Raw genomic sequence first — 12,658 nt, forward strand, 5'->3', positions numbered from 1 at the left:
AAATCAGGGACAAGCTGGGTTGACATCTGGACGCTGGTCATATCCGATGACAAAGTAAAGCATCCCTGCAGCTGGAGACAAATAAACCCGGCTATGAGGGGAGGGTGTTATCGGGACTGAAACTGCAGAGCTAAGTGTCGACGAAAAAAGTACTAGTACTTAACATGTGGTAGACCCAGATGATTATTTGGTCATTTACATGTAGTCAGTCAACCAATTTGTCGGCTAATTGGTTGCATGGGTTATTAAATTCTGAGATGTTCTGGCAAAATGAGACTGAACTAGGCATACTGGTAGGCCATAGTAGACAAAAATGCAAAGAACCCAATGGGATGATTTTTTATCCTGATTTATAGATATTGGTAATTTGATTGGCCTACATGTACTGGGTATGTACCATACCGGTATTTCAAAGAAATAGTTGGAATTTTTTTTTTTTTTTAAGGAAAAACATATATTTCATCTTTCATTTTCACGACTACAAAACTCAAAACTTTAAAAGCCTTTTACTCAGTATTTTACTTTTTTATTTTATGCCAATAAATGTAAAATTTACAAACGGCCATAAGTTGTCAACGGAATGTCCAATTATCTCCCTCATGATTGCAAGTCACATGGACATGGTGTGCTTAGTCCATCTCAGCTCATTTTGTTCCTTGTCAACCCACATTCCGCCGACGGAGACACTCCAGAATGTACTTCAGCATTAAGGTTTGATTGTGGTTGTGCCTTGAATTCATTATAAAAAAAAGAGAATAGCAATAAAGAAATTCAATTATTCGGTGTGGGCTCTTGAAGGCTTCCGAGGAAGGGGATGGTCACTGTGTTTGGAGAGAGAGCCAACTGTAGTGGAGAGAAAAAAAAGAGAAGGAGGCTTTTGTAGTGAAACGAGGCTGTGTTTGCCGGTGTAGAATTGCCAAGTGTGTTGACCGGGCCACTTGGCCCCTCTTGGCAGCTTAATCCCAGCGGAATGGAGTGCGAAGTACGGGTAGTGTTGTGGAAAAGAAAAAAAGATGTTGATGAAATGCTCCGGTGTAATGTACTTGAAGATGATGGTGGGTGTGTGTGTATGTGTTACTTTGAGGGGGTGGGTAGCCCCTGTAGCGGCGAGAATATTTATACCGCAAACAAGTCTCTCAATGATGAAATTCTTGGCGGAAACATGTCTGATGATTAAAACGCCAAGGTGCGAGGGATTGATGGGAATACAGATGAGGCAGCCTTTGTCAAGATGCTTGTTGTTCTGTCTGGCATGAGGTGGGGATACAAGTGACACTACAAATCTCGCTGTATGCATTTTAAAAGATCTGATTGTTACATGTCGGCCCTACGCACCGCCGAGCATTTCCTATTACCCAGTGGGATATCTCTGTTTTTTCACTTTGGGAATATCATGGAGCGATTGGTTCAACCGTCATTGACTAACACAGTGTTCAAACTTGCTCCTAGTTTGTAAAAGTATAATTTTATTGTCTGGCTGACATGTAGGCTTTATTTTGTAGGCTGGTTCAGCCACTCTGTTTCACCTGGAGTGCTGACAGCTGTTGGTGTTTCTGGACTGGACCCAGAATCCGAACTCTGGTGACCTTCTTTGTTGATTTTAGGCCTGCATTAAAAGCTTTCTCTCATCTAAGGGGTGTTCACACTACAGCCTCTCAACCCAGGTTGAATTCAACTATGGGCGAATCCAGTGCCACCCCGGGTTGAGTTTATTAATAAAACCCAGCGTTCAACCCTGCGTCGTTTCACACTTGTTTCGTGAGAAACCTAGCTGATTTCGTTCGGTTGCTAGTAGTAGTACTACTGTTTTGAACCCTGGCGAGACTTTCACCCCAGGTTGAAAATCTCAACCCGGGTTGCAATACATCCTCCAAAGTCAACCCACACTTTTTTGGGGGGCCATTTGACCTCAGTCCTCCGAAGTCCTCCAAAACCGCCTGGTTGATTTTCGGAGGATTGAGTGAGGGTTAAGGTTGATGACTTGAATCAAGTCTACATGTAGTTCCCCCTTCATACCATAGGTATGCTGTCAGCCTTGATAGCAAGGCTAATCAATCCACAGTTATGCCTTGCCCTCCCTAATGGACCGCCAAGCCACATTGGATGACCACTGCCCATGAATCATTTTAAGAATATGAACTCCAACCACCCAGTTGACCTTATCAGGTACTTGTTATTCCCCCACAACTCCCGGTGCTTTTTCCAAGTAATTTTCTGCCCACACACCTCTCTTCTCTCTCGGAGGTTAATTTTGCCCGTCAGCCTGTCAGGTGAGCCAGGATCCTGAACTGCAACTTGATGATTTTTCATTTTCATTTTGGCAAGACATTAAAGGGGCACATTCCAGAGAATGCATCCATTTGGTCTCAAAATGCTTTTACCATGAAATGATGAAATGGTTAATAAGTTCTTAAAAGTTCTTACATTTGTGCACACACCCAAACGTGTGTTCACCGTCGATTGTGGACGTCCTATTGTCCCTCTTTTGTTTGTACTTAAACGTTTTAGGATTACTCCCATGGGTATTGTACACGACCCCAGTCGCGGACGTGTGCTGGGAATCGTGGACAACATTGTTCTCTTTTGTTCTCTGATATTTTTCGTCCACGGTTTGAAAAGATGAACACGTACAGCTATACCGTGTAAATTTGCAGGTTTCGTGTAATCACTGCCCAATTAATTGAAAATGAAATTTTGTGACACAAAATTTGGGTCCTCCAAAATTGAGCCGTCAGAGTGCTAGTCATCATTTCAGTCAAATAAATTTCTTGTTAAAATGTTCTTCAAATAATTATGTGTGCACTAGGGTTCCCATGTGTATAATTCTGAAGCTAGCATGAGAACTGACATCTGAAATACATAGGCTCGTGGAGCCTGCTATTTTACAACTTATCAAGGTTGATACAAGACACTCACAGCTTTGTGTTCCAAGTAAATTAATTGCTTTTTCACTTGTATCAGACTTTTTAGAGTTGGGGCAGGATTCCGAAAAAAAACCCCCAAAAACGAAGTATTTTCAAAATGGCGGGTGGAGGTGATTGAACGACTGTTTCATGAACGAAAAAAATCACACAAACAGCAGTCGTCATGCTGTTATTATCCTTGTCCAAGATGTTAATATAAGATTCTAATTTAAAACTTTGCGCAGCTACGTCAAGTTTCGTGAAATCGATCGTAACTTTATTGCGCAATCACGTGCAATACATTTGTTGCGTACATGTAAGTCCTACGCATGGCGTAAGTTTTGCTCTGTTTCGTGAAACTGGCTGCTGCTCCACAAAATTCACCCGAGGTCTTCAAGCCAAATCTTGAAGCCTAAAAGCATGATACCAGCTCCGGGATATCACATGTACAACATGTACACCTTGCTGATATCACATGGCCATATTTTTTTTTCGACTAGCAGCCACCTTTCCTAATGAAGTTACACAGGGACCCACCCTTACAGCTCCTTTTATTTCAGACATCGATTATTTTTGTGCCCGCTCTCTGAACCCGATATTTCCCGGACTTCCCAATCTGGCCAGGCAAGCTTGTGGTGTCTCTTACCAGATATTCAGGCCAGTGTGTTGGCTTTGACCTCAGAAAGATGGGACGAGGTCTCCGGTTTCATACCTGGCGAGCCGGGGCCTGGTTTTTAAATCATTTTCCAGGCTCACCTAGATTCTTGAAGACCTGCAAAAAGTTGGGGTTCAAATATGGAAGGGGGAGGGGTTTGGGTTGGTGAAAAACCAAGAATTAACAGTGAATTGAACAAAGTTTCCCACTATCTGACAATTGGACATCTTACTTTTATCCCAGCATTTCCTTTAGATTCTTTTTCTTTGGTCTGTGACTTTTGACCTCAGGATTCCAAGAATGTCGCTAAGGGGTGCAGGCCAGTAAATTGGCCTGAAATTCATATCACGATTTGCATGCCCTCATTAGAGCATTTTATGGGCCATGAACTTGAGGGTTTGTAAAAAAGAAGGGTGGAAGCCATGAACAGGATCAGAGCTTGTATCCTGTGAAATTCGGATGAAATTGGGCCCTAAATTTACTTCTTCTTTTTTGCAGTGGAGCGTACATGTACAGGACTACTTTTAGGGGTGATCATCTTTGGTTGGAATGTTTTTGCAAAAGTTATTGGTTAACCCCCTAAAAATTGAGCAGAAAGTGAAAGATGATGAAATAAGCTTTAGGCCCAAAAAACCCCAAAATACTCGGTCTCTGGTCAGACCAAAGTTCCGGAATTGATGCGGCGACGGGTTTTTTTTTTTTTTCAAGCTTGGACTGTACAGACAAGGTGGGGTACTATTTTTGCATTTTTTGGTGTCCTCATGTTCATTGGTGTCCTCCATAATTTGCCTTGGTGCCCTCGATCATTTGTCTTGGTGCAATTTCCCATTTCCTGGTGCTCCTGGGTACAAAAATTTGAGGAGGTGCGGCAATAGAGGCTTCTGTTGGAGCTACCGCGGAAAATTTTGGGGAAAAAAAGGATTGACGCGCATGATTAAAATCGACGCGCGCGCTGACCAGAGACCGACTATTATTTTTTTTTGACCTTAATTTGATGGGTGTCTTAAACACCTTGGAAAGTATTTTTCATATTTTTTGGAAGTGGGTGTAATTATCACTGAGGTCTATGGCAGTTTATTTACTGGTCTGCAACCTTAATATATTCTTAGTTGGTAAGCCCATGGAGGGGTTCTTATTCCTCCATGGTAAGCCATACGTGGGCTTTATTTCGATTGCTTACCGGTACATGTTGAATATTGTCAAAAACATAAAATGGGCTTTCAAATTATCATGACTCCAGAGACATCAATTAAATGTGTACAATGTATCCATTACCCTTTGTATACAAATGTACATGACTTTTTCTGACTTCCTTTTGCACACTTGCATCATTGCATGTAAGGCTTTCAGTTTCATATTTCAGTTTCAAATATTTCCTTATTTCAGATGGCGGCCATTAAGTTAAAAAAAAAACCCAACATTTGTTTGCCAGAGCTCTTTGTGCACAATGAATCCGGCCTCAAGCTGGGCTGTGGAATGCATCACTAACTAAATAGTTGCAGATAGTGTTACAGCGCGCTGCCATTTTTTGTTTAGTAGCCAGGGGCTGAATCCGCTTTGGTAGAACTTTCTTGCTCTTGCGTTGCCTGTGAATGATACTGTGCATGTATGAGAAATTAACTGTTGCACAACTGTTGAAATTCCATTTGGTATGGCTGTGGTTGATGTGTGTATTTCTCTTCAAAATTTGGTTAGATACCGGTACATGCACATGTAGTGAAAACAAACATTGGATTACTTTTACAAGGAAATAGACAGGTAGGGCCTACATGTATGTACTGGTAAGAAATGACCATTCAATTTCAAACACCACTGAAGTTAACGTGTCAACAGGTCTGGTACCACGTGGCTGCATCCACACATTCATTAATTCCCTCAACAAGTCATGCATTCTGTGTATTTCAATGAGACCAAAAAGGCTGAGAAACTTCAATACAAATAATGTATGTACATTGTACATGGATCGTGCCATACATTGTACATTGTACTTGCCGACATCCACATTGATAAACTACACGTACTTCTAGCATCTTGGAATCGCGTGTCTTCAATGTCTCGACCAATTTTTTTTGTAAAAAACAAAATGCCCGCCGGTGATGATATCACTATCACTCTGGCTCCAGAAAGGTGAGTAAAGATTCCTAGAATAAAGAAAAAAAATGGGGGGAAAAAATGAGGCTCTGAAAATTTGGAGCTGAGACAGATATGCATGATATGAGAACCTGTCCGTGTATTGATTGGGATCGCTTTTTCGAATTTATTATAAAAAAAAATTGGAGCGCAAAGAGAGAAAGTGAATTTGACACCTGTCAATCTCCTTTGATTTCAGTGGTACAAGTAATCTTTGCAGGGAAGGGGGGGGGGGAGGGGTGGGGGACCTGGGATGAACACAGTGGGTCCCCGGGAGTGGCATTTGCAGTCCCCACCGTGTGTGGCGCCCGCAAAATGACTGACAGAGACCTGTCACATCAAGATCAAATGCAATTTGACGGGACACCCTTCCTTGAGCTGGGCTCACTCCCCAATCAAAAAATTATGATTTTTGGCAGCGCTCTCTCCAAGATTTCCATGTGGACGTTGAAATTTAGAATGATGGCTTTAGACGGTTTACGGTGGGGGAACTTTTCTGTAAGGATGAGGAAGGTCAAAAATGATTATTACTTCCATGTGGCACGTTGTTTGCCAGAGTGGTGCACCATGTTCTCACCGTGGGGGAATTCTCTATTTTTTGGGGGGGACAACACCCTTAGGTACCTGGGTAATTCCTGGCGAGACCCCTGATTGTTTGTAATTTTGTGAGAGAAATAAAAGTTGATGGACATGTGCCATTTTGGTAATCCTATTGTCCAGTTTCTAGGGCAGGCTCACAGAATGTTGGCTCGCAACCAAGTATGTACATGTACATTGGTTGTGACTGGTATTTAGTTGTCGTTTACTAGACATAACAATCGCATGGAATTTTAGCCGGTATCCTGATATTGAGCAAGGTTTTTTGTGCTCAAGCAAATTTTGTGCTTAAGCAGCTTTTGTGCTTAAGCAGCTCTATGAAATTGGCCCCAGCTGCTGCTTTAAAGTCGATGGGGGCAGGAAGGGGAAGGGGGGGGGGGGGCAACAGGGGCCACCCCACCCCCTCCCAGAAAATCGTTCTGGATCTGCTTGTGCCTTCTTTGATGGAAACACCATGCCATCTGTAGTGTAGGGGAGCTCCAATCATTTGTATTCTAATGATTTGCAGTCGGTTCTCTTTTCTTGGCAATGATCAGGGCCCCAAATATCCCAACATGTTTTGCAAGAACGGATTTAGCCAAACAGCTGGTTTGGTTTGGCATCCTGCCAAACTAATAGCTTACTTGAGACTCCTTTTCCTTTCACGTTCGCTTTGTCTCGCCAGATCTCTTTGTGTATCAGCAGAGTGCATGTACTTAACTCACAAATGTACTCCACCTGTCACTATATAAGCACATCATTTGGCATGTTTTCTTTTTCTTTATTGATTCGGAAATTTTCATTTTATCCAATTTAATTTGATGTACACAGGTCTCGTCTGCCTTCAGTTTTGGAACCAGAATCACAATTTCTGACTTGATTTTTTTTTTAAGCACCACCATAAATAAAAATGGTTTGTTAAATGTGAACTTGTGAAATTATTGAACTGGCTGGCAACGCTTTGAACGATTTTCGCTGTAATGGAGGCGATGATTGAAAAAAAATATAATCATTACAAAAGTAATTCAGAAGCCCTACTAAAATTATTGAACCAAAAAAGCTGAATAAAAACCAATGATGTAAAGTCACAACTCTCTTGAATTCAAAGGAGAACTTTTGTATACTTGTATTATTACCAGTATGAGGTTTTCGTTTGTAACTTCCTTTGTTTGTACAGTTACCAAAAAGGGGAACAAACTCATTTTCAAGACTTTTTTCTTTTGCAAGTTCAGTTCGGCATTGTATTTGTAGGCGCTGAGGTCTTTTCTTCCACACCTTCAGCAATGCCATTGTCGGGTTTAATCCGACAAGAAAAGGGTCGAACAAAAGCTGTCACTGAGTTGTCCAACAAACCGGAGTCCATTGTCCGCTTTTGTCACATTCAATTAACTCACAAAAGATCCGAGTTTAGCTGAACACCGTTTGGCAGTTTGGCTTTTTTGTTGGCTAATCCCTAGCCAGAGGTCTTGCGGCTTGACTGGCAGGAGAATTCCCCCTGAAAATTAAAAAAGAAAAGTATTTTGTTGTTGTACATGTATGCCCATAATAGAAGGGAATTCTTTTAGGTGAGCAGCTGCTGATGGTGTTATTGTGCGTTTAGTCATCGGGCCTTGAGAACCGCTCGCCACGGGACGTAAATATTAGCCTGACCCACACATGCTTTGGTTCATGGGATGGTTCACCCCACGGTTAGACAAACAGCGTCCACACTGTGTACTAACTTTAGACATCCCCCTGTCCAAGTCATGATGATGCACACATGTGACAGAGTTTTACTGCCTCCCCAGTTATTTTTTTGTTTCCTGGGTTTTCCCATGGAAGATGTTTACATCCTTAGTTTTGGGTCTCACAAAAAAACCAGACCAGAGTCCCAGATTTAGGCCAGTTATTTACTTAAGTCGGAGAGCTTAAGTTGGTCTAGACGGTATTTTCTTTTTATGGTTTGCCCAACAGATTTTCCGGGGAGGGATTTATGGGTGGTGAGGATTGTCCAGTCAGTTGCTTGCTTGTTGTTTTTCAGGTCAATTTTTTGGGGTTGGAAGCAACAGTTGGAGATCTTACCTCCCTGGTAGTTGTTTATGCTTACCGGTGGAGCTGCAAGTGTCATAACACAGCCCTCCTGCGTGTCTGTCAGGAGCCAGCGCCCAGCATGCTGTGGCCGTTCCCTCCTTCCTCATCAGAGTCCCTCACCCCACCAAACTCAAGACCAGCTTCGCTTCCAACACCTCACCTTTAATTCCATTTCTTCATTTATACCCACTGTGCAACGGCCGAGCGCCGGGCACCATCTGTGTGGGACATTCGCAGCCTGTCGTCCGTGCGTCCGCACCAGTCTGCCTGTCAATTTCAATCCTGGCAACACTTTGATGGAATTTTTCTTTGAGGGGGGCTGAGAAGGGTATTTTAATTACTTGTTTTGATTTTCCAAGACTTGTGTGGTTGCTTTCGAAGATTATGTTTTCTTCATGAAAATCTTGAAGTTACGTATAATTCTGCCATGATTGACATTTGAATATTTTTTTTTTTAAATAGCAGTCATAAAAAAAATTGAATTGATAAAAATCTTGAAACTAAAGAATCGTACTCCTTTCAAGACAGATTTTCTGAAGACAAAAAAAGACCAATATCGGTCCAACAATGGGCATAACTTTTCTGTTTTCATTCCGTTCATCATCTTGCAAATTGTGGTGTGCGTTGGAAAATAATACTTAATATTAGGAATCTAATATACCGGTACAAATATAACATGGTTTGAGGTTGGATAGTTGATATTACATGTAACGGTAGCTCCCCGAGGTACCGGGAGTTGACAAACTCGTTTCTAGCCGAACTACCAGTAGTTTGTCAACTTCCAATATCGCGAGGAGCTACATGTAATATCGACTGTCCACTCAAAATATAAACCATGTTATATTGGTTTTACTACACCTCATACATACTCAGTTGCCATTACAATTTGCGGCATATCTTCGAAGTTACATGTCAAGCTCACCAGAAGAATATTTGTCAACCTCAAAAATATTCTGTTCTTTTGCAACGCAGTATTCCTAAGAGTTTCTACCGCATTGTGAACAACAGTTTTCGTTGAGGAGGCATCTTCATTGTCCACAAAAGCTCGGGAAAACACTGATTAACATATCGTGTGCCACCATCTTTTCATGTGTAGTTTGGGTGATGCTCGCGCGTGCATACTACACCCTTGCGACAGTTTCACGATTGCTTGATAAAGCGTGTGCATGCGTGGTAGATATCCCGTGCGATAGTTTACTATGCATGCGTATACTTTTACCCTGTGTGCGAATACTCGCAAAATATGTATGTGTGAATAACAGCAAGAATACTGGCTGGCATGTGATGGCGAATGGACCAGTGAGATTTGGCTCTCGATCATGATATGTGTGAGTTATTGTTATTATAAATCTTTCTTGTATTGTTAAAAAAATATTAAGATATACATGTGCCGGTACTGTTGCATGCTTAGTGATGAGAAGGGATGGTTTCTGCAAACAACAAAGTGATAGGTCGTGCTGTGTACACACATGATACACCAGATCATAGTGCAGCAACTACCGATACCCATTATGTACGTCACGGCTGTCACCTCATGGTGTGACCAACAATGTGTTATTTTCCTTTTCTCCGTCAAAGATCAAGATGAAATTCTGAATTAAGCAAGTATTGACATCGTTGCTACCGGTATGTAACGGCACTGTATGCGTGTTGTCGCCAAAAATGTTGCGCCAAGAATTTTCTCTTTATTTTGGAATTGCGCCGAGAGAGCGAATGTGCCATTTCATGCATTTGTAAGCACCGCTCGCACCTGTTAGTGTCATTTCTCCCAGAGAGCCTTACCGGTATGTTATGTACTGGGCGCTAAATGGCTTTTCAGAAGTGCAAGATTCCCACCAGGAAAAAAGAAGGAAAAAAAGGGCTAGAGATTCTAGCCTTTCAACTACCTTAGTCAGCTCTGTACCTGTACTTTGGTCAGGGTTGTCAGAGAGGGCAGTGACCTCACAGAAGTCCTAGGGTAATTCCAGACGGGATTACCCATAATTCCTGTAACTCGTGGGATTGCATCTACATGTACATGTACATGTATGAAGAACTGTAGTGGTGAAAACCTTTCCTACTCTCAGAGTCAGATTGTTAACCATGATGGGTCCCTGGATGCTACTTTTTTTTTTGTCCCTCATGGTGGTGGTTTTTCGGTCCCTCATGGTTCGCTCTGCCCTGCCCTGCTTTTTGGGGTGAAATCTTTTTGTCAAATTGGCCTGGATCTGTCTTCTGCACTCCATGTCAAATCAGGAGAAAAAGGCTGTTAGAATGTAGCTTGTTGTCTTTTTTTTTGGGGGGGGGGAAATAAGGGTCTGTGGGTAGTCGTTGGGTGAGGCATGAAGGGGCAGTGAGATAGAAAAACAAACAGGGCTGCTGAGGCAGTAACCACAGAGGTGACAAGAAAGATGATGTTAACCATATTTGAGCTTTCAACACTCAAACCCGCGCTTGTCAGTTCAGTTCCCCTACTAGTGGACTATTCAAGACTGACCTGCTGAGGTTGCCTCCAGCACTACTGGTACATACATGTGTGATGCACAGCTAGACACAAGGACCAACAAGACGTTTTGTAATGATGTTTTGACCATCATATGATTAGAGATGTCCACATCTTCCTTTTTCTAGTGCGCAGTTGTAAGTTACATGTACATGTACATCACAAATCCACAAGTAGTGCATTGATGTTCCTGAAATGAACTCTCTCAAACCTGTTCAGTTACCCTGGTAAATGGACTCCAGAAGGTTTTTTAATAGAATTTTGAAGGATGCCCCAGTTTACATAAAAAAATACTTCAGATCCCTAACTGCCCTGAACACTTCAAAATCCTCTTTGCCAAAGTGGAGGAATTTGGAGGATTGAGATTACATGGCACAAGTGTGTTACTGATTTTGTAGGATGCACTTTGTCTGCACCTTGTGTTGTTCTTGCTCAGCCATGCATAAATATAGGCCTGGATTATGCTTGAAATCCTCCGTACTGCTCCAGGATGTCACTGGCCAAGCCTCAACATATTGACAGTCACTGCTGCAGGATTTTGCAGGATTGAGGCAGTGGTCACCCCTCCACGGACCATATTCAAGAAATAATGGAGGAATTTGCAGGATTGAGGCTATATGCTTTTGTTTCCATGAGGCAAATTACAGGATTTTGCAGGATTGAGGCTACATCCTAGCAAAAAGGCCTTGGGAATTAGGGATAAGTGTTCTTCAAAAGAATGAGTACATTTCTGAAGAATTGTTGATTTCAAACAAGATTGGGAACATCAAATCCAAACTACAGTAGCTGGCTTTTTAGATAAAAAAAAAAACACCCAATACCTTACCTCACCCCCTCCCCCACTGCTACTGTCAACACAATCCCCCATGATGTGATGAACTTGTGACCTCCCTTCAAAGGTCACAGATAGGTCACGGGTCAATTCTAATCCAGCATCAATCACTTTTTTTCAGGCCCGGTTGATTTAGAGGTGTGAAAATTGTTAAGAAATCTACCATTAAGAAAACAGAAAATGTGACTTAAAAGACTTGGAAAAGAATCAGTTTCTTCATGAACTCCGGGCAGAATTTCACTTTGCTTTTTGGCCTGAATGTACCGTGTATTTCTGTCTTAATCTTGCTGGCTCCAGGCATCTTAATCTGCCAGGCTTTTCATTGCCTTTTTTTTTTAATGGTAACAACTCCAGGGGTGTCATGCTGCTTGATCTTGATCGTCAACACAGCTGTGCCTCCAATATATTAAATTGTGACCAATGGCATTCGGGGTACTAGAAATCTGGGACCTATTTATTTATTGCTGGATTGGCAAACAGTTTGGTGACTTGGGAGCCGTTGTTCGGTAATGAGCCTAGGTGGAAAATACCGGGGATCAGTTTTCAAAGAACTCTGCTTGGATGTATTGTACATAGCAGTCATGTTAATCTATGAGGACCTCCGATTCCCTTCTTTTGTTTCTATGGGCTCTGTGCCCAAACAAAAGAGGGCGCTCTTTTACCACTTCTGAGAGCCCCTTCGGCCGGACTCTACGAGTGCGCACATGTAATTTGCGCGCGAAGTACGAACGACTTTTTTCATCCTGAATGTGCACAAAGCAAAGCCACAGCGTCTTCGCGTGAGTGTCAGACGGCATCGGCTCAAGAATACGTTCAAATCGTTCGAATTTAACTTGCGATGGTCTCCCAGACTTAATCCCCGACCCAAGGGTTATTGTTATCCCAGGTCACCCATTGTCCCAAGTTCTCAGTTGCAAAGATTAAAGAGATTTCAACTGTACCGGTACCGGTATATTGTTGTGTAACTGTGGTTGTGTCCATTTTGACCTTTACTTTGTATGGCCCAATGC

The sequence above is a fragment of the Patiria miniata genome, unplaced genomic scaffold, assembly GCF_015706575.1.
Source record: "Patiria miniata isolate m_02_andy unplaced genomic scaffold, ASM1570657v1 HiC_scaffold_7, whole genome shotgun sequence".
NCBI lineage: Eukaryota > Metazoa > Echinodermata > Asteroidea > Valvatida > Asterinidae > Patiria > Patiria miniata.